Below are 22,724 nucleotides of genomic sequence, written 5' to 3'. Positions count from 1 at the left end.
GCCATTCTGCTGTAGCTCAGAGCAGATCTGAGTATTGCCATTTAGATTCTTGACATAGCTATAGAATTCCTTGTGGTTGTCTTTGGAATCTTTGGCAATTTTGTTTTCGTAACTAGCTTTGGAAGATTTTATGAGGGAGCTCGGCTTTCTACTGAGTCTGGTGAGGGGTTTTTTTGAATCCTGGGTTCTTCCGCTTTTCTACAACAGTTTCTTCCTTCTGTTGTACAGCTTGTTTATGGCGGGGGACCACCAGATTCGCTTCCTTTTTTTAGAGGACAGCATCTTGGTTCTATTTGCGATGGCTTGGTCCATGCATGAGTGAATGTGCTCGTACAGCACCTTAGTGTAGGATTCAGCAGTTGAACTTCCGGTTCCCATCTGCATGGGTGTCATGAAGTTTGTTACTTCTGACTTAAGAAGCATGAAGTTGGCTTTGGAGAAGATTTTTACGGAGGTTTTCTTAAAGTGGGGTGGGGGGTGAGATGTGGATGTCAAGGGTGATCAGCTTATGGTCTGATCTAACCAACGTGTGGGGTGACCACTGGTGTGGGGCATCGATCTCCCATATTGGTAATGACCAATTCTAGAATATTGGTACCCCCTGGTGGGACTATGAATTAGTTGCTCTCGGGTGGTGGAATGTATGAATTCCAAGAACCGTTGAGCAAAGGTGTTGGTACAGGAGTAGTTTTCCCAGTTAATGGCAGGGTAGTTGAAATCACCCAGTATTAGGGTGTTTGGTTGTATCTTAATATTTTCCAGTATGTTTAGAAAGGTGTAGTGAGAATCTTGGGGCATGGTGGGGATCTGTAGCAAGCTACAATTTGTAAGCAGTCTTACCTAGTGTTAGTTGCACCTGGAGAATTTTAGATGCATTGTGTTGGGCAACCAGCCTGGAGCTGTGACTATCCTTGGTGAATATGGACACTCCTCCACCTTTAGTGTTTTGGTCCTGGTTTGGAGGCCGAAAAGTGTGGTATGAGTTGTAGCCTGGTATTGCAGGGGTGCTCTCTGGAGCTTTGAACCAAGTCTCCGTTACTGCACAGATATCAATGTTCACCATTTTTAGCAGAGCCTCGAGAGAGTGCATCTTGAGGTTTAGACTTCTAGCACTGAGTAGCATTACCTTCAGATTTTGCTTGTTTGTACCCATTACTGTGGTAGTTTTGTCCTTTGAACCTTGCCTAAAAAAGGCACTATAGGGGTGGCAAGAGGCTTAGCCAGTAACCTGAATCCCAGGGACAATGGGTGCAAACCATCTCTGGCAAAGCATCGTGGTGTGTCAATCATGTCATTCCAGGCAGACAGATACTGGATCCCCTTTGAATGACACCATAAGCTTAGCCAATTATTGAAGTCAGTCATTTTGTCCTTATACTATGGTATCATTCTGGGCGATATTCTGGGCGATGGCAGCATGCTGCTCAGGGCTAGGGTCATACCTGCTTGAGCTACATAATCTGAGAGCTCTTCCATGTCTCTTTTCATGTAGTCCAGGGAGGTATGTCTCAAGTCATTCACTCCAACATGGACAATGACAGAGTCATATCTGTACCTACTGTGGAGTGACTTGAGTGCATATGTTATGTGGCGGATCCTGGCACCCGACAGGCAACTAAATGTAATTTTCTCCTTGTTCAGCCTGGTGAATGGGACATCAGTGTGCCTAACTATAGAGTCATCTATGACTAAAGTGTTGGGTACGTTGTCTTGCCTTAGGGGCTGCTGTTGGGTGGCACACTGGTGTTGTGAGCTATGTGGTGCTTTGGTTGTGTTTGGGGGTGGTGTTTGTTTGCATTTTAACTTCGGAGGTCTTTGTTGCTTTGGCAGGTTAATGTTAAGAGCCTCCGCATATGTGGGTTTTGTGTTGCTATGTGTGGGTTTTGGTGGTGTAGTTTTTGAAGGACTATGTGTTGTTTGAGGTGTTGTGTGGGTGTTAACCTTCTCCTCTTGACTGTCTAGCTGACCCTTTGACATGCCTGGTTAGGTACTTTCTTTGTGGAGTACAAGAGCTGTTTTCCCTTACTTTTTGGCAAGGTACTTGCAATTGTAGGCTGTCTTGTGCCTACCGCTATTTTCTCTTTTTTACCGAGGAGAGGTGAGTGCTTGTAACAAATTAAGGCTTCCTAGTGCTTTGTAGCGAGTTTTAGAGAAGTGCTAGTCACAGATATACAGATTTTAGTGCTACTGCTGATAAACTAGTTAGTTCTAAGGGAAAATTCGAACAGCAGACTTTCTGGCACCGGGAATAGTTTAACCTTAGCCCCACGGTGCACAAATGTGCATATTTATGCCAGAAAGTTGAAAGGGATAGAAATCAGCCCAAAATGGCCAATAACATTGCAATTTCAGAGCTGGAAACCACTTCTCCAGTGTTAGATAGGCAGTACAATGCTCCAACTCTCACTGGTAAGCAGTAGGACCTCCCTCTATCACAGCAAGGTCTGGATAGCTCTGAACACTGAAACTAAAGTCCTGAAACCAGCAAAGGCTGGAAACTGGACTATTCTAGTTAGAAAAGGTGGGAAATTAGCAAACAAGATAGATTTTTTTTTTGGTTAAATCGGGCTAAACAATGCAGTTATACAGTAAATAAGCACAGAAAGGCTAATGCACTTGAGTGTATAGCCCAGAACAGTAAACTTAATTAAAACTTTGCAAAATTAGAAATTTGAAAATTTAAACTTTTTAATTAAAGCAAGTCAAGTGCACAACTGGAAAACAACTTACAGGCAGAAATACAGTGAATTAAGTAGCTAGTGTACTTTTTAAACTTTCTGAGAAGTGCAGGTAATAAAAATGACCAAAAGCAGTCAGAGGTGATCATGATTTTCAATCGCTGTGGCCAGCTGTTTAAATTGAAAGATTTGTCAATACCTAATATCATGCAGCTAAAAAGTTCAATAAACAGACTGCCAAAGATCCATTTTGCAAACATATTATTTATTAGAATAGTATCATGATACGTAATATCTCAATATAGAGAGAGAAAGAGAGAGAGAGAGATTCATCCATATACACAGATACAGGCCCTTTATATTTTCTAAAATAGAAAAAAAAACATACAAGGTTTAAAGCTTTCATAAATGTAATAAAAGCCATACACGTACTTTCAAGGTAAAAGGCATAAATAGATGCAGATGGGAGGATAGTTTAAAACATTTCTCATGCTATTTTGACATGGTTTATGTGTTCACTTTCAACAAGCTTATCTTCAACTATGTTCCATGCAAGTACAAGTTCCATAATGGGCAGGATACATAACATCTCTTTCAAGGTAGCATGGTTAGAAGAAACATTTACCTCCTGCTTGCTAAGCTCTAATGTACTCTAAACAAAATCAAGGTGTTCTTTGATGAGAATGGAATTTGTGAAAACATTGCAGTAGTTTTAAGCTAGAAGTTTTATAAAACAAACATTAAAGAAATATATATCCACTACGGCTTCCCTCTTTGATGCTATAAAGCATCAAAGTCCAAGATAATTTTGAATTATATCATTGTCAAACACGTAAGCTTTAGGATGTTTTTGTTCAGGTATAACAACCATTGCATGTGTACTTTTTCTCACAAAACTGCATATTAGCAGATTTTAATAACAGAATATACAAGAGTTGTAAAAAGTATGATTATATCAAAAGTAATTACATTTTGCATTATACTGGTACCAACGTTTCCGAATATATTACCCAACCACCCAAACAAGGTGCAGTCAGACCCAGTTTTAATCATATTAATGGTCAGTTGTTTCATAAAATCAGCCACCTTTTCTTGTTCATCATGAAAGTCTGAAACAAAAGTGCAGCAATGTTTTCCAATCAGATGGAAAACTCCAGTCTTTGAGGCCAGTACGTAATCAAGAGCTATTCTGTTTTGTAAGGTGATGGCTTGGACTTCAGTCATTTTTCCGTTTGCCATGCAAATGTGTTCCGATTTCTTATTAGCCATTTCAGCTAATATAAGGGACAACTGACTCGTGCATAGTTCAGAATATGCCATACTGCAGAGAAGTGAAAGCCACTGCTTGATTAACATGGTGTATGGCCCTCTTATTGCACAACCTTCCTGCAGGTGTAGAGAAAGAATGAAAAAGAGCTGTTGTCATATGTCCCATACATACATACAAATATTTCAAGCATGAGCATAAATGCCCTTCTAGCTTGCCAATACACCAAAACATTTGTTCCCATAATAAGTGTTCAGGCCATTCTTAAAAATATCTAAACTAGTGCTTTCTTTAATGTAATTTAGTGGTCTGTTCCGTGCATCAGCTACTCTGTCAGAAAACCAATTAGTACACATCTCATTCCTATAGAATCTTCTACACAGGTTGTCTGATGATTCTCTAGTACTTTTTGATAACCCCAAATATTCCCAGAGGTAGTTGTCCCTAAATGCCCTAAATACCTGAATAAGATCTCCTCTTAGATATCTGTAAGAGACACTGTACAAGTTCAGATATTTTAGTCTTTCATAATAACTTAGATGTTCACGTCCATGGATGCCCTTGGTATATTTCCGCTGTACTCTTTCCAGTTTACAACAACAACCAGACAAGTTTCTGGGTAATCAGGTGTAGGCACAGCCTCCACAGATGTAGTAATGATTGTCCAGTATTCCCATGCCTTTTCCCGAGTCATACATCTTCAGTCCAAGCTCTACCAGTATAGTCTCATCACAGGTGTAATTTCAACTGCTGTAACTTACTCACACAGTTTCGTCCCTGGCATAACAAGTATCATCTTGTGTCAATGAAGCCAATTGCTAATATATTTTCTTAGTCTAGTCTGTAATGTTATGCCAAGTTTGGTTTTCTACATTAATATGCATTTCTAAATCAGCACAGCACCCTTGGCATCATGGGGAACAAATCCTCATACCCAGCAACTGGAAACCTTTAGGTCAGTATCATATTGACACAACATTCAAAGAAACAAGTCTTTTTTCTCATGTTGATCAGAAGCAGTAGAAGGAGGAGATTTAGTGATGTCATCAGAAGGAGGTGTGGTGCCATTTTTAGTCGACGCTGGTGTCATCGAGCAGGTTTTATTGCAATGCAAAGCATAGACCCAGTTCGGTATTCTGGCACACTTTACTGCATTATGAGTAGTTAGGAGGATGAGATGAGGTCCCTTCCACTGCATCTCCAAAGAAGATTTGCATTGGTACACCTTCACATAGACCCAATCACCTGGCTGCCCTTTCAAACGAAGGATGTTCGGTAGTCCTGTCTCGCCTTCATTCTTACACTTGGGATCGGAGCCTAATCTCGGCTCCAACTTGGCCATACTCCAGCTCAAAAACTTATGGTTGGCTTGTAGCTAGGAGGTATTCCATCATGCATCACTGAGGTTCCCCAGATCCGCTCGTTCAGCTCAGACGTGATTCTTCTTGGCCATGGCCAAGTGATATTTTCAATAATTTGACTTGTCATTGTTATATTGTCTTGATAGTTTAATGTGTTTATTGCAGTCTCTGTCTGTTTCGGACTATTTGCTGCTTATTTCTCTGTGTTTTTGTTGTACGTTGTTTGGCCGTTCTTCGTCGGCCTTTTTGGTATTCCTGCATAGCTAATCTCCTGTGCTGCTGTTTTCCTCTTCCTCTTTGGGCTAGGCCCATTTAAGTTAGAGGACCTAGTCCTTTTTTCTCCTGTTTGTCACCCATTGGGCTAGGCCCGTTTTAATTAGAGGACCTAGTCCTCGGTTCTGGTTTCCTTTTCTTCCTGAGCTAGGCCCGTTTAAATCAGAGGACCTAGTCCTCGGTTTATTCTCTTTCCCCTTAGGGCTAGGCCCGTTTAAATTAGAGGACCTAGTACTCCATTTATCTTTTTTTCTGTTTAACTGTTGTGCGTTGTAGTTGCAGATTGTGATTTTTGCATTATGTCAAAAGACACTAAGGATCATAAGCTTTCAGGCTTCAAAAAGTGTACTAAATGTGCCCAGAAGATGTCCTTGACTGATGGGCACAATTTGTGTGTTTACTATTTGGGGGTTATCCACCTCCAAGAGTCTTGCCTGTTTTGCCATGCATTCAGTCCTCATGTTCTTCAGGAGTGGAAGAACAAACTGATATTGAAGGGACTATTAAACATTCCTTTGAGGAGGAATTGGCATCCTCATCATCCAGTTCTAAATCTCCATCCTCCTCCAAAAAAGACAGACCAAAAACTACAAAAAGGCGGTCTCCCACCTATTCTGTTTCGTCGGAGCTGCCAGACAAAATTGCTAAAGTGGCTACACCCTCATTAGCTCCACTGATTTCGGTGCTGACAGAGGTTAGCTTAGTGAATCCATCAGTCTCGGCTCCAAGAACTTCGGAGCTGATAACTGACAGTACATCTCAGAGCCAGTCATCTGAACTTCGACCAGTTTCCCCGACTCTTAGGTCGCCTATATTCCAGCGATCTAGATCTTCCACTCTATCATCCATGTCCTCTAGGAGCCTTTCTGATGAGGATGTCAAGAGAGTGGTGCGTAGACTGCTTCAGACTTTGGCGCTGGCAAATTTGCTTTCAGCTCCATCCCAGTCTGTTCCGGAGCCCGACGTGCACTCACACCCGATCAATGTTCCTCCTCCGTGCTTCTCTGAGCCTTCGGAGCCAGAGCTTTTGGTGCCTCCGATTGTGGATAGGTGGGTTCCAGCTACCTCAGTTGGCTAATTGGGTTTTATATCCGCTCCGACCCTTTCGGTGCCACCCGTGGGGTTGAGGATTCTAAGCTCTCCGGTCGGGCCCGAGGGGGACGCTTCAAATCGAAATTCTTTGATTCCGAGCCTACGTCTCAGTGTGGGTGAGCTTGGACCCCACATCTGCCTCGGAGCCCATTTCCTCAGTACAGAGGGCTGCCTCTGCATCTTCGGAGTGGAAGGCATCCTCGGAGCCGGGGGGATCGGCCTTTGAGGTGATGAGTGTGCTGTCCAGGACTTCACCTTCATCCAGAGGTACCGACACTCTTCCCCCTAAAGCGCCGATTTCAGTCTCAGCTCCCTCTCTCTCTCAGCACAGCAGAGACCTGCAGCCTCAGGATACCTCCATGAGTGGTCCCCAGTCTTCCGAAGTCTCCCCAGAATACCTGTCTGAAGAACCACCTGGGAAGAAAACTTGTAAGAGGAAACATGTTGACTCCCCTGATGAGTCTGTTACATCAGACACTGACCTCGAGGAGTCAGAAGACTCCCCCAAGTCGTCCTCTGATGATATCTCATTCACAGATATCCCTGAGATCCTGAAACAGAGAGGCGGCTGGCCCACCAAATCCCCTTCTGATGGGGAGTCAGTGTACCTGAAGGCTTTCGGGTCTCAACCCTCCGCCTCTTGGGTTTCTCTGCCTTTCGACGAGCTACTGGATTTAGTGAGTTGAAAGGTGTGGGAATCTCCTGATTCTGTGGAACCGGTTCCTAGAAGACCAAATACATTTTTGTCAGCACCCCAATACAAGGACCTTCTGACTAAGGGCGTTTCAGTAGATGTCATGGTGGTGGTAGCAGCCACCAAAAAGGAACTTGCCGAAACTTCCTCCGCTGTCCATCTACCGAACAAGGAGTCTCGAATGATGGATACGTATGGCAAGCATGTCTTTGCTTCAGTGGCTTTTACGCTTCGGTTGCTGAACTATCTGTCCCATTTCACAAGGCTCCAGAGAGATCTCCTAAAAGAGCTAGGAGATACTCTACAGGGTAACGTATCTGATGCGGTATGTCAGAAGGTCAACACACAGATGTCTACCCTAAGTTCTATTGTGAACTCTTCCATGAGGCTGATTTCATATGCAGCGGATGGAGCGAGTAGGGCAGCGGGTTCATGAGTCTCCTGGATGCGTTTGTGTAACTTTGCGGAGGCCATTAAGTCTACGTTTACCAACGCCCCCTTTGACGGTTCCTCTTTGTTCGGAACCAAGGTAAAGGACACACTCACCAGGTGCAAGCAGGAAGGAAAAACCCTGTCTGTCATGGGAGTCCTTTTTTCCGTCCCTTCTAGACCGTATCCCAAAGGGCAGAAGGGTGGCAAAATGTGGTTCAAAAAATCGCAGAGGTTTTTTCAGGACGCACAAGGTGATTCCTTCTCCTGAGGCAGAGGAGGAGGAAGTAATGGTAGATGCTGCCCTAGAGGTAGAGGAGGCCCACAGAATCAGGGAAACCGTGATTCCTTCTGTGGTCGTCCCTGTCAGTGCTCCTGAAAGGAGGCCCGACTGCGCGTCTCTGAAGCCAGTCGGGGGTCATATTTCTTTATACCCAGAAGCCTGGCACAACATCACTCTAGACAAGTGGGTATTAAAGATAATTTCCAGAAGTTACCATATTCTCTTCTTTTCTTCACCCCCTCAGACCAGACGAATCCCAGATGTGCCACCCAATCACAGGGATTCAGCAACTCTAGGAATCCAAAAGTTGCTCGTGAAGAGAGTCATCCAACCCGTCCCCGTAGACCAAGTAGGATTAGGGACATACGCCAGATTCTTTTTGGTGCCAAAAAAAACAGGGGACATGCTACCCATCTTGGATCTCAGCAAACTGAACGAATCTGTACAGAAGTCCAAGTTGCGAATGGTCACCTTACTCCCGTTGTTAGGGAAAGACATTTGTATGTGCTCCATAGACTTCCAAGATGCTTACTACCACATCAAAATGGACAGGGCATCGAGGAGTCACTTACGCTTCCAACTGGGAGCCAGTCATTATCAGTTCTGCACCCTGCCCTTTGGTCTCACCACAGCCCCCGTGGATGTTCACCAAATGTATGGCAGTGGTTACGGCTCACTTGAGACATTAGGGATTCCTAGTGTTTCCATATCTGGAAGAATGACTCCTCACTGCCACTACCAGGCATCTACTGTTACAGGCCAGGGATGCTACCATTTCAACTTGCCTGCAGTTAGGAATTACAGTAAATTGGCAAAAATCTGCATTGTCGCCCTTTCAGCATGTGAATTTTATTGGTGCCGAAATAAATACCATTTCAGTGAGGGCTTACCTTCCTGTAGAAAGAATTCAGAGTCTAAGGGAACAAGTCTTGAACTTACTTCCTCTAAGAAAAGTCAAAGCAAAGGTAGTGCTCAAGCTATTAGGGACCATGGCTTCCACAATAACATTAGCCAGACTGCACATGAGGGTCCTGCAGTGGTTACTTTTGCCCAGTGGTCACTGCAGTACCTCCCTCTGTCGCACCCTATCCTGATAACAAATTTGTGCAAACAGGATCTTCATTGGTGGATCCAGACCAGCAACCTAAACACATGCAGACCATTTGCCCTCCCCCAGTTGCCACTGTGACCACGGATGCCTCCCACATAGGGTGGGGGGGGGCATTATCTAGGGAGAACTGTCCAAGGGACATTGCAAGATCATGAAACTCATTTGCATATCAACATCTTGGAGATGAGAGCAGTGCTTCTAGCGTTGCAAGCACTTCACAGCTTTCCCCCTCTAGGAACGATTGCAATCCACTCAGACAACATGTCAGTGGTATGGTACCTAAACAAGCAAGGAGGAACCAAATCTTACCCCCTCTGCAGAGAAGCCCTTCGGGTATGGGATTGGGCAGTGTCTTCCCAGCTCTTTCTGGTAGCAACGCACATCCCAGGGAAATCCATCATCATAGCTGACAGGCTCAGCAGGGCTATTCTGATGCCTCACGAGTGGTCTCTGTACACTTACATTGCGGAACAAATTTTTCGCAGATGGGGTCTGCCTTGCTGCGATCTCTTTGCCACCCCTCTCAATGCCAAATGCAGCAGCTGCTTTACCCTGATTCCCGCGGAAGGGGAGACTCCAAGAGATGCACTCGTTCATGATTGGCCCTCGGGACTTCTCTATGCTTTCCCTCCTTTCCCCCTCATTTCGAAGGTAATTCAGAAAGCAATATCCTTGGGAAGCAGAATTATCCTAATTGCTCCTTATTAGTCTTGACAGATTTGGTTCCCCTTTCTCAGACCACATCTAATAGATGAACTTTGGACTCTGGATCCAGTTCCAGATTTACTGACACACATGTCAGGGGCATTCCATCCCTCTCTCCATGCCCTCAACTTGACAGATTGGCTGCTCCAATTCCATCCCTAGTTAGGCTTCATGACTTTTCTCCTGAGGTTGTACACATTCTGTCATCTTCCCACAAACCTTCTGCTAGGAAAATGTATACCAGTAAATGGAAAAGATTCTCCTTTTGGGCCAGTGAGAGAAACCTTGATCCCTACACAGCTCCCATTTCTGCTGTTTGAGACTTCCTCTCGCAGTTATTCAACCAAGGTTCAGCAGCAGCAACTATTAAAGTCCAGTTGGCAGCCATTTCCACTTTTCATGTTGCTAACGAACCTAGTCTTATGGCTCATAGGCTTTGCAGAGCCTTCCTTAAAGGGACCACTTTACTAAGACCCCCAGTCATGGATCCTGTGGTTCCATGGGATTTGAACTTTGTTCTCCATAAACTTACGTCAAGTCCTTTTGAACCTTCAGCAACATGTGACCTCAAGTTTTTAACTTGGGAAAACGTTATTTTTAGTGGCTATCACTTCTGCAAGAAGGGTGCCTGAATTGCATGCTCTTTCCATTAAGCCCCCTTATTTGGTATTTCATAAAGATACCCTTCCTTTACTCCTAAGGTTTCTTCTCAAGCCAGTAGTAATCAGTCTATTGAATTGCCAGTGTTCTTCCCTGAATTGTTTAACAAAGCAGAGTATAAATTCCACCAACTGGATGTGCATAGACAATTGTGTTTTTATCTGGACAGAACTAAAGATTTCAGAAAGTCAGACCAGTTGTTTGTCTCCTTCTCAGACTCTAGGAAAGGCCTTCCAGTTTCTAAGGTCACACTATCTCAATGGATTTCTAGTTGCATTTCATTTGTCTATTCCTCCAGTGGTAAAGATCTTCCTTAAAGCTCATTCTATCAGGTCTGTGTCTACCTCGGTAGCCTTTCAGGCTAAAATCCCAATAGACGATATTTGTGGTGCAGCAACATGGGCTTCACCTCACACATTCATTACTCACTACAAATTGGATATGGCGTCTGGGAACAGGTCTTCCTTTGGTTCCACAGTACACAGGAGCATTTTCCAATGAGCCACCCAAGATGAAGGTACTAGGGACGCTATCCCAAGTGTAAGGATGAAGGCGAGATAGGACTACAGAACATAAAGAAGTTATGTCCTTACCATAGCATTCAGTGTTTGTAGTCCATCTCGCCCTTCATTCTTACAAACCCTCCCTCCTGCCCCCTCCTTGAAGACCTGGCGGTGGAGTGCCTACTGTTTATTGTTAGTCCTTTCCATTTGGTTTGTTCTTTGTCTCTGTATTTGTTTTCTCGCAGCAAACAAGATCTGGGGAATGTTGGTGATGCATGATGGGATACCTCCTAGCCACGAGCCAACCAGAAGTTTTTGAGATGGAGTATGGCCGAGTCGGAGCCGAGATTCGGCTCCGATCCCAAGTGTAAGAATGAAGGGTGAGATGGACTACAAACATCGAATGTTATGGTAAGTACATAACTTCTTTTTTATGTCACCTAAAGTGTTTTGTTGAGCCATTTCATGAGACATTATGTTTAAATTTCATGATTATCTTTTTAGAGGCTATGTGGGGATTTCACCTCCTCTTCTTCATAAAGGTGAGTAACTCATGGGATAATGAGGGGTTAATATGGTTAACCACATAGCATTTCTGGTTTCCCTGTAGTTATTCAAGGTAATAAAACGTGGCTGGGCTAATATATGCTTTCGGGCAGATAGCCAAGTACCTACCTACCTATGAACCTGTAAGAGACCCGTTTACTAGGTCTTTTGCTTTAGGTAAAATATAGTACTCTGATATTCTTCTATGTGAATCACTATTGTAGTCATGACTTTTGGTATTACTACAGGTAAGGTGTGAGGCCTGGCCCAGTTTAGAAAGCATTGCCCCTCCCCAGACATTTCCATGCTCACAGAATAAAGAAAGCCCTGTCTTTAGTGAAGGAGTACTTCAGGTGTGGGATTGAGGAGGTATGCGCAATCAGTGAAAGATATATAGACCTTTTGGGCTGGATGCCTTAAAACCACTTGCATTTTCACCATGGTTTGAGATATTTGTCATTAATTTTAACACAACACCCTAAACCAGAATTTCAGATCTTTGCTTCAGGAAACCCATTTGTTTTTTGTAGGGTCCAGGATCCTTTTAAGCATTTGTGTAAAAAAGTGACATCTTGCATACAGTCAGATGGTTAAAGGTGGTTCCTGTCCAGACTACCTTTTTCCATAGACCAGATGAGTAGAGTCTTGTACCACTTTAGAAAAAGGTTTATACTTCAGCAACCCAGGCCTTCATAACTATAAACTGTCAGATGAGTGTAGTCAGTTACTAGGGTGAAGTCTTTCAGCAGATGGTTGACATGATTGGAGAGAGCACCCAAGGGGAACAGAAAGCAAAACTAGTAAGAGTTGCTGAGACAGCTATGCAGCTGAGAGGCATACCGTTACACGTGGATATTATGATTTGCTTGCAGCATCCAGGGCTGCTGCGGTTGTTTCAGTGATTAGGAGATATGCTTGGCTGAGGATTCAACCCCTACCAGAGGATATGAAGGCACAGCTCAGTAACACCTCATTGGGCAATACGTTATTTTTGCCCCTTTCCCCACAAGAGATCTTTAAGAAGCTGGAAGAATGGAGAGAAAAAAAATAACTTTTCCATCTACTTGTATCATACCCAGGTACTATAGAAACTACCCAGCTATGATCCTTCTACTGATGCCAAACTAAAGAAATAACAGACAAAGGAGAAGAAGGCTTTAAAAAATATGGATGGCAAGACAATCAGAAAGGAAAGCATAAGGGCCGTCATCTTCAGGACTGAGGGAGCTAACAATAATTATATCACATTTTTCCTCTTCCTCACTTATCCCAAATCATACTCTAGTAATTAACCCCCCCCCCCCCCATGTCCCGACAACATGTTTCAAATGAATGGGAGAAATCTAGCTCTTTGTCTATTTTATTTTCAGAAAATTAGAAAGAAAGAAATAAAAGAGGAGAAGGAAGTGCTGCAGGTTGTGTCTCAGGGATACTGTCTGCATTTCCTGACTATTCCAAAATGCCAGGGAACATCAGCTGTGCCAAAAGACTAAAGCCTCAGTTTTGTGAGCTCCTGACATTAAACAAGCACACTGCTTTACTGGCATATGTGTAGTGGTGCCCTGCTACCCTCCCACTGGCAGAATACTAAAGCTCAGAGTCCCTCACACTGTGCCTGTCTGTGGGCATGATGGACATCACCTGGCAGTACAAGGACTGCCTTACAAACCCACAGGTGGGACCCTTTCAGTTTGTTCCTTACTCCTGATCTCTTCAGTTGCTGAGTTTAAATAAGAAACCCTTCAGGGTTTTTATTTCTTCCCTCAGCTTTTTCTGTCAGTGCTTGAATAATGTATTCTGCTGCTTAGACTGCTTTTTTTCTGGTTAGAAAGTTTGTAGATGGTTCTGTTTTTAACTTTGATAGCTGTTTTGATTAAAAACTTCATTTGGAAGTTTTGACAGGAACACTTGCTGATATTACAGTTTATTTTTTGGAGTTGTGATTATTTGAGATGAATGACTAGGATTATAGCATTTAAACATTTTTTTTCTTTTAAGTTGTGATTCTGGCACCATTTTGTATGCTAAACATTTCTGACAGTAACTTTTCATCAGTTTATGATTTATTTCTTGACTAATATTGTTTTAGGCTGTATCTATTCATTTAGACTGAAACTATTCCTGGGACTTTTTTGCATGTATTTTGCACTTGGACCTGTGCTACTGAAACTACTGTCATTTTATTTAGTGCAGTGTTTAGAACAGCAACCCCTGCAGAAATAGACTTCAGATTGCTATTTAGAGGAAGAATTGTGGAAATGACTGTGCAGCCAATATTTGGTATTGCTCAGGCTAGTTTTTTGTCCCCTGACTTGATGGAGCCAGATTCGGTCTCCCACTATCTACCCCTTGTGCATTTACACAACACTGAAGTAAATCTGGATGTATACCACTGCCTGCAGCTTTTGACTTTGCAGTAGCCTTGGGCAGTGTTATTGGACCACTCAACTTATTTTGCCTCCGAGTCCCCTCTTGTGTTGGTAGTACCACAACTGTGTGACACAAGTGTCAGTCATATCCTTCAGGACTGTACCATTTTGTGGTTCATGTATGGGAGAGCTAAACTCTGTAGCTGCAGTGGAGGTCAAGGGTATTGAATCTGTTGCCAGTGTTGGCATAGCTCTCCCCAGGGATTCTCTCAATAGACCAGTGCATGCAAAAAAGAGACAGAAGACCCACCAGGTCATAGGGCAGCAGTCTGTAACCATGTTTTCACTTGAGATGGTGGGTGTGGCTAGATCCATTATTCAGGATTTTGATTATGGGGGTGCAAACCTGACTTATGAGTAATGCCTGAGCTCCTAACCCTGTTCAACTATCTAGTATCCTGATTTTAAAGGAGATCTGGAATCTGAGGTTTCAGAGGTGTCAGAGTCTGACCAGTCAGTTTCCTGTGAGGACACACAGGTTCAGAAACCCAAACAGATGTTTTCTTTTTAATAAATGTTGTATAGATTTATGGATATGTTGAGATGGGAGCAATCACAGTCTGCCCCTGAGATCAACAGGCTTTTTGGGATAATGAGGTCCCAGATGTGACAGTGTTGGAGGATATTTTTAAGAAAGCCTGCAGTTTTTCTCTGCTGAAAGAACGTCTCCTTAAAATTGTTTAAGAAGTTTGGGTTGTGCTTAGCCATGCCTGGCCTTCAAGCCCTCTTGTTTGCGGACCCTGCTTGTGTCCTAAACAACCTTAACAATAAAAAGACTATGTTTTCACATCAAACCCAGTCTCAAGATACACTAGGCAGGAGGCTAGAATCTCAGGAAAAGAAGCTGGCACAGTAGCTTTCAAAGTCTTTCCTGCCAGTGGTTTATGTTGTGGTGTATGTACGGTTTAGAAGACTTTGCTGCATCATTACTTGCTAAGCAGAAAGACTATGTGAGATAAATTGTTTCCAGTATTTCTAAAGTGTTAAACATGCTTGAAAGAATGCCTTGGAGGGGATGGATGCTGTGTCTAGAAAGGCAGTAGTGTCAGAAGTAGTAAGGAGGTATGCTTGGTTGCACAGACAAAACTTTTCTGAGGAATTAAAAAAAATGAGATTATGAATGTTCTGCTTGATTCTGATTGTGTGTTTGGTTCAGCAACTAATCAGATTCTAAAACACTGGGGTTGCTCAAGAAGTATCTAAAATGTTCCATATCTCCAAGACCACCCCCCCAGTATGCAGGATAATTTCTGGTGACCCTACAAATGGAAGCCACAGCTGAATAAAAGGCACCAAAAGGATGTGGCAGGATGAGAATTCCTCCAAACTCAGCAAGAGGTATTATTTTCCCCAAAAAGGATGATCCCCCTTCCAACCTTTTACTATACCATGACTTAGTTCCAGTCATTCCCCAAAAAAGTGTGATACTGGAGACAGTTGTTGGACCTATCCTGAATTCGTTTATCAAGGTCCGCAAGTTCAAGTTGCTCACCCTGTGGACAGTGCTTCCTCTTCTGCTGGACCACTCCTTCATGGTGACCCTAGGCTTGAAGGATATATGTCATCATATCTCCTTTGCTAATCGCTTTAAGAGATGTCTGAGATTTGTGCTGGTTTGCATTATCAGTTCTCTGCATTGCCCTTTGGGCTATTCACTGCACCTTGAGTGTTTACCAAATGCCTTGCTTCTGTAGTAGCTCACTGCTAAACTCTTGGCATTCATATTTTTTTCTTACTTGGACGAATTGCTGATTTGTGTATAGTCTGCTTCCACATGTTTGCAATTGCTAGTAAAAGTCTTGACCTCACTAACCCAGCTAAGGTTCAAGTTGAGCCCTCAGAAGTTATGCCTGACACTCTTACAAAAACTTATCTTCATGGGATGCTTAATTGACACAGACAAAAGAATGGTCTTTCTCTCTAGAGATAATGTCCTCTCCTACCAGATGATGTTTCAGGAATTATCCTGGAGAAACATCTCCTCGGCAAGAAATATCCTAAAAATTCTAAGACTGATGGCTTCCGAGATTCTCATGATATCACTGGCTTGTTTACACATGAAGAAAATTCAGTGATGTGAACAAAATTGTTAAAACTGGCTTCTACATTCCTTGGAATCCCACTTGCCACTGCTGTCCTTCAGGCATGAGTTAATGTGGTGGAGAGCATAATTGGCTATCAACCCAGATGTCCCCTTCTTTCTTCCTGCTTGAGTGCAATCTATCTGAACAGATTTGTCTGAATTCATTGGAGAGCTGTGTTTATAGGAGTGCAAGTGCAAGCCACTTGGAGGCCCAATGATGCACAGAAGCACATCAGTATTGAAGAAATGTTGGTGGTGATCCACGTCACCTATGGACACCAAGTCCTCTTGTTGTGTTTACAGGCAACACCACAGGGATGTGGTACCTCAACTAATAAAGGGGTACAAGGTCATACCCTCGGTGTCATTTCGCAGTGATGACCTGGGAACTGGCTTTACAGCATTCTATGACTCTTCAGGCATCATATATCTCATCAGAGCAAAACGTTGTGGCAGACAGACCAAGCAGATCCTGGGCAGTCCTGCACAAATGCAAATTCAAGGCAGTGGTGGTTCAGGATTTAGTCCAAAAGTGGGGAATGCTTTGGATAGATACGTTTACCTCCTTTCAAGACAGAGAGCTAGACAAATTCTGTTCCTTATGTCCTTGCAGCCATGCTTTAAGGACAAATGCATTCTCATTCCCTTGGTTGTGAACATTTTTGTATGAGTTTCCAGCCTTCCTCTGATTTACAAGGGACTTCTAAAGATTCAGAAAGAAATGCCAAAGATCATTGTGTTGACCCCCAATGTCCCAGCCAATCTTGGCTCTCCCTTCTAATTGTATTGGCCAAAGGCAGTTACCACATACTTTCACACACTCTGGATTTGCTTGCACAGTCCCAGGGGCAACTGGTGCACCCCAGTTTGGAACAACAACAGCTGGCAGCCTGGATGATTCAGTCGACTCCGTTTAGGTACTTGTTTCATGAGGATGTGCACCAGGTGTTAAAGCAAGCCAGAAAACCTGCTACTAGAAAATGTTATGTTTACAAATGGATAAGGTTTTCTAATTGGTGCTTAAACAGTAATAGAGTGTCCCTTGAGGTTAACATCCCTCTGGTCATGAAAAATCTGTGTGAGGTACTTCAGGATGGCTTATCGTATTCGTCCATTAAGGCACATTTTCTGGCCATTTCTGATTGTCTGCCATTGGGTACCGCTCTTTTTTCTTTTTTTTTTTGGAAAAACAGTTAATGAAAGGAGTATTGTGTATGAGATCTCCGTGCAAGCAAATTCCTCCTTCGTCAGATCTTAATTATGTCCTGGAATTGAGCTTGCCAGCATTTAAACCTGCCATACAGGCTGATCTAAAGCTGTTATTGTGGAAGCATTTTGCTTATTGCTCAGACATCTGCAAGGCAAGTTTCGAAGCTGCCAGTGCTCCTGGTGGGACAGCCTTATTTTCCACAGAGATAGAGTTGTGTTACTTACTAATCTCTCTTTCGTATTGGAACTGGTCTCAAACTTCACTCTCAATCAAGCTATCAACCTCCCTGTGTTCTTCCCAGAACCTAATTGTAAGGGAGAGAGGATATTTCATACCTTGGATAAACACCTTCAACTCAGGTACCACCTTGACAAAACAAAACAATTCCAGAAGGCTGAAAGGCTTAATGTTATGTAGTCCTATCTCGCCTCCATTATTACGTGTGGGATCGGCTCCGACTCGGCCACTTAGAAAGCCTGAAAACTTCTGATTGGCTCATGGCTAATAGGTATCCCATGATGCATGCGCACATTCCCCAGATCTCGTTTGCCGCATCTTCATTCGGAAGCTTCTTTTGGTTGGCCGTGGCTAAGTGATTTAGTTCTTTATTATTCTGCTTGTTAGAAGTTTTTAGCTTCATGTGAAGTGCTCTTCTTATTGCTGATAGCCTTATTGTGATACCGATTGTGTCAATTTAACCGGACTTGACTTTTTCCTGGATTTGACTTTTTCTGCTATAAAATTTGGGCCTGTTGGCCTTTTTTGTGTGTGTTCCCGTGAGTGTGTGCATTTGACTAAACCATTTTACTTAGAGGTATTAGTCTGTTCTCCTTTCCTTTACACTAGCTTTGTTTAAGTTAGAGAACCTAGTAAAACTTCCCTTGGTTGTTTGTTGTGAGAAATAGGGCTAGATCTGTTTAAGTTAGAGGATCTAGTTCCTCTCTTGTTGAATGAGTGTGTTGTTTTTTCTCTTCAATCGCCTATATTGAGACTGCCTTTATGTCTAAAGAACATAAAGAGCATAAACAGTCAGGATTTAAAAAGTGTACTAAATGCTCTCAAAAAATGTCCATCGCTGATGGACATAGCGTCTGTGTGTACTGTTTAGGGGCCATACATCTTCAAGAGACTTGTCTCTTTTGCCATTCCTTTAGTCCTAAAGTGCTCCAGGAACGGAAGAATAAGTTGATTCTAAAAGGCTTGTTAAAATCTTCTTTCGAGGAAGATCTAGCCAGTTTGTCCTCCTCTGCTAGGTCATATTCTTCTAGTAAAGATAAGGGCAAGACCTCAAAAAGGCCTTCTCCAGCCTCAACTTCTGTCTCTGAACCTCCACAGAAGTTACCTAAATCGGAGATGGCCTCTGTCTCTTTGGCTCCACTGTCCTCGGAGCCAATCGAGATTCTGGACACGGACATTGCAGTATCGGCACCCAGTGTTTCGGTGCCGATCACTAGCAGTCCTCTTTGGAGCCGGTCTACAGACATTCCACCGGTCTCCCCTACTTTAAAATCACCTATATTGCAGAGAGCGAGGTCTCCAACACTGTCCTGCAGATCCTCCAGGAGCTTTTCTGAAGAAGACCTCAAGAGAGTGGTGCTCAGACTCCTTAAGTCGTCGGCCTTGCCAAAATTTTTATCGGCTCCGACCGCTTCTGTCTCGGAGCTGACTCCTGTTATCGACCCTGTTCTTTTTCCTCCTCCAACCCAGATTGGGCCTTTGGAGTCGATGCTGTTGGTACTGACTATAGTGGTGTTCTCGGCTCCAGCACCCCACCCCAGGTGGTTGTGTTGGAGTTGAGCTTCGCTCCGACACTGTCGGCGCCGTCCTAAGTGTCTAGGGTCCGAAGCTCTTTGGTCGGGCCCGAGGGGGACACTTGGAACCGAACCTCTTCGGTGCCGAGTCTTCCTCTTGGTGCATCGGCTCGAGTGAGCTCGGACCCTACATCATTCTCGGAGCCAGTTCCTTTAGAGCCATCGGCACCTACGCTGTCCTCGGAGCCGGGGTGTCGTTTGGAGCCAGAGGAATCAGTTTTCGTGAAGATGATGAGCATGTTGGATAGTTCATCTGTACCACGTAGGAGTACCGATGGTATACTCTCTCAAATGCCAACTACGGTCTCAGCATCCCCTCTCCCCCAGGATGGTAAAGACTCACAGCCTCAGGACCCACGTTTGGGTGGTCCCCGATCTTCCGAGACCACCCCAGAAGATCCCGCTGAGGAGCCCCCTCTGAAGAGATCATGTAAGAGGAAGCATGTAGACTCCCCTGATGAGTCTGTCACATCTGACATTAATCTCGATGAGTTGGAGGGGTCCCCTAAGTCATCCTCTGAAGATGTCTCCTTTGCAGACATTTTGGAGATCCTTAGGCAGAGAGGCGGCTGGCCCACTGTTACCCCTTCCGATGAGGAGTCAGTGTACCTGAAGGCTTTTGGGTCTCAACCCTCAGCTTCATGCATGTCTACTTCATTTAATGAATTACTAGATCTCGTGAGTCAGAAAGCATGTCAGACTCCTGATGCCATGGAACTGGTCCCCAGGAGGCGGAATAAATTTCTCTCTGCCCCTAAGGACAAAGAGTTTTTATCTAAGGGTTTACCTGTTGATGCCATGGTGGTGGCGGCGGCCACTAAGAAGGAGCTAGCAGAGACTTCTTCTATCCATCCACGTAATAAGGAATCCTGAATGATGGAGAGGTACGGGAAACGTATCTTTTCTTCAGCGGCTTTTACACTCCGATCTCTGAACTATCACATTTTACGGGACTTCAGAGAGATCTCCTAAAGGAGTTAGGAGATACTCCTCAGGGTACCTCGACTGAAGCAGTCCCATCTACAGTGTCGGCTCAGTTGGCTACCCTCACATCTATTGTTAACTCCTCCATGCAGCTGATCTCATGCGCAGCTGATGGTGCGAGTAGGACGGCGGGTTCAGGAGTCTCATTAAGGAGACATTCCTGGATGCGTCTATGCAACTTGCTGAGCCTTTCAGGTCTACATTCACCAGTGCTTCCATGGACAGATCCTCTCTTTTTGGACCCAAGGTGAAAGATACCCTCACCAGGTGTGAGCAGGAAGGAAAGACTCTCTCTGCCGTGGGGGTCCATTTTACCGTTCCTTCTAGACCTTACCCTAAAGGTCAGAAGAGTGGCAAAATGTGGTTCAAGAAATCACAGAGACCTTTCCAGGGCACACAAGGTGATTCCTCCTTCAGAGGCAGGGGAGGAGGAAATAATGGTAGATGTCGCCCTAGAGGCAGGGGAGGCCCACAGAATGAGGGAGGTCGTGATTCCTTTCGTGACCGTCTGTATCAGCGTTCATGATGTGGAACCCAACTGTGCATCTCTGGAGCCGGTCGGGGGTCGCCTGTCCTTGTACCCAGAAGCCTGGCTAAATCTCACTCGAGACAAGTGAGTACAAGACATTATTACCAGAGGTTACTCTATACCATTTTCCCTTCCACCATGCCCTCCCAAAAGGATCCAAGATGTACCACCCAATCACAGGGATCAAGCGGCTATAGAGATAGTAAAGCTGCTATTAAAAAGAGTCCTCCAAAAGGTCCCAACAGAGCAGACAGGATTCGGAACATACTCCAGGTTTTTTTTAGTTCCAAAAAGAACATGGGAATGGAGACCCATCTTAGACCTCAGCAGGTTAAACGAGCATGTAAAGAATTCCAAGTTCCGAATGGTCACTTTACAGTCCATACTCCCTTTGTTGGGGAGAGACAGCTGGATGTGCTCAGTAGATCTCAAGGATGCCTACTACACATAATGATGGACAAAGCATCAAGGAGCTACCTACGCTTCCGGCTGGGAGCCAATCATTACCAGTTTCGGGTGCTGCCCTTTGGTCTCACCACAGCCCTATGGATGTTCACCAAGTGCATGGCAGTAGTCACAGCTCATCTGCGGCGTCATGGAATCCAAGTCTTTCCATACCTGGACGATTGGATCCTGACCGCCACCACCAGGCATCGCCTAATTCAATGGAGAGATTCCACAATCAAGCTCCGTTCCCAGTTGGGAATCTCGATAAACTGGGAAAAATCCTGTATTTTGCCCACTCAGTTTATAACCTTTATAGGAGCAAACATAGACACGGTCGATATGACAGCCAGACTACCTACAGACAGAATACAGAATCTTATGCAACAAATTTACAGGATACTTCCCCTTCGAAGAGTCAAAGCGAAGGTGGTGATGCAGCTTCTTGGAACTATGGCGTCAACCATAACCTTGGTGCAAGACTACTTATGAGAATACTCCAATGGCTCCTGTCATCCCAGTGGTCGTTTCAGCAGTTGCCTCTACATCATCAGATCCTGATTACAGACTCTTGCAAAAAGGACATACGCTGGTGGATTCAACCAGGTCATCTTACCATAGGGACTCCCTTTGTACCGCACCAACCTGTTGCCACTGTGACCACCGATGCCTCTCAGATAGGGGGGGGCATTATCTTGGCAGGACTGTCCAAGGCACATGGCAAGAGCAGGAGGACCATCTGCATATCAGTGTCCTAGAGATGAGGGCAGTGCTTCTAGCGTTGCAAGCACTTCACGACTTTCTCCCTCTAGGGATGATAGCTATCCAGACCGACATGTCAGTTGTCTGGTATCTAAACAAACAAGGGGGGACCAGATCATACCCCTTATGTCGTGAGGCCATGCGAGTTTGGAATTGGACGATTTCTTCCCAACGCTTTCTCATTGCAACACACATCCCAGGGACTTCCAACGTGATAGCGGACAAGCTAAGCAGGGCAATATTGTTACCTCACGAATTGTCCTTGAACCAGAAAATAGCCAGTATGATCTTTCACAAGTGGGGACAACCCTGCTGCTACCTCTTTGCCAGTCCCATCAACACCAAATGCAGCACCTTTTTCTCTCTCACCCCCCCCTCCGGGAGAGTCTCCAAGAGATGCACTAGTCCACGATTGGCCCCCGGGACTCCTTTATGCTTTTCCTCCTTTTCCACTCATCCCCGAGGTCATACAGAAAGCAATGCTGTTGGGAAGCAAGATGATCCTCATCACTCCTTACTGGCCTCGTCAGATTTGGTTCCCTTTTCTCGGGCCTCACCTGTTGGACTGTCCATGGACTCTGGACCCAGTGCCAGACCTCCTGACACACGTCAGGTTCTCTTCACCCCAGTCTCCACACTTTCAAACTGACAGCATGGCTGCTCCAGTTCCATCAGTTGTCAGGCTTCATGATTTGTCTCCAGCTGTAACCCATATTATTACCTCTTCTCACAAGCCTTCGACCAGAAAATTGTATCATAGTAAATGGAAGAGATTTTCCATATGGGCACACAATAGAGAAGTTGATCCATTTACAGCTCCCATTACTATTGTTCTAGAGTTTCTTTCAGAACTCTTTCACCAAGGTTCAG

The 22,724-nt window shown here is 44.3% G+C and overlaps 1 protein-coding gene across 1 annotated transcript in view; it reads left to right on the top strand.

Moving 5' to 3' along the window:
• The window catches only part of LOC122789775 (probable global transcription activator SNF2L1), a 2,109,210-nt gene that overhangs the window by 2,059,363 nt on the left and 27,123 nt on the right, over nucleotides 1-22,724 (top strand). The window lies entirely within an intron of this gene.

The sequence above is a fragment of the Protopterus annectens genome, chromosome 15.part0, assembly GCF_019279795.1.
Source record: "Protopterus annectens isolate FY-2018-M chromosome 15.part0, PAN1.0, whole genome shotgun sequence".
NCBI lineage: Eukaryota > Metazoa > Chordata > Ceratodontiformes > Protopteridae > Protopterus > Protopterus annectens.
Note: the sequence above shows the minus strand (reverse complement) of the source record. Positions and strands in the feature narration are given on the sequence as shown.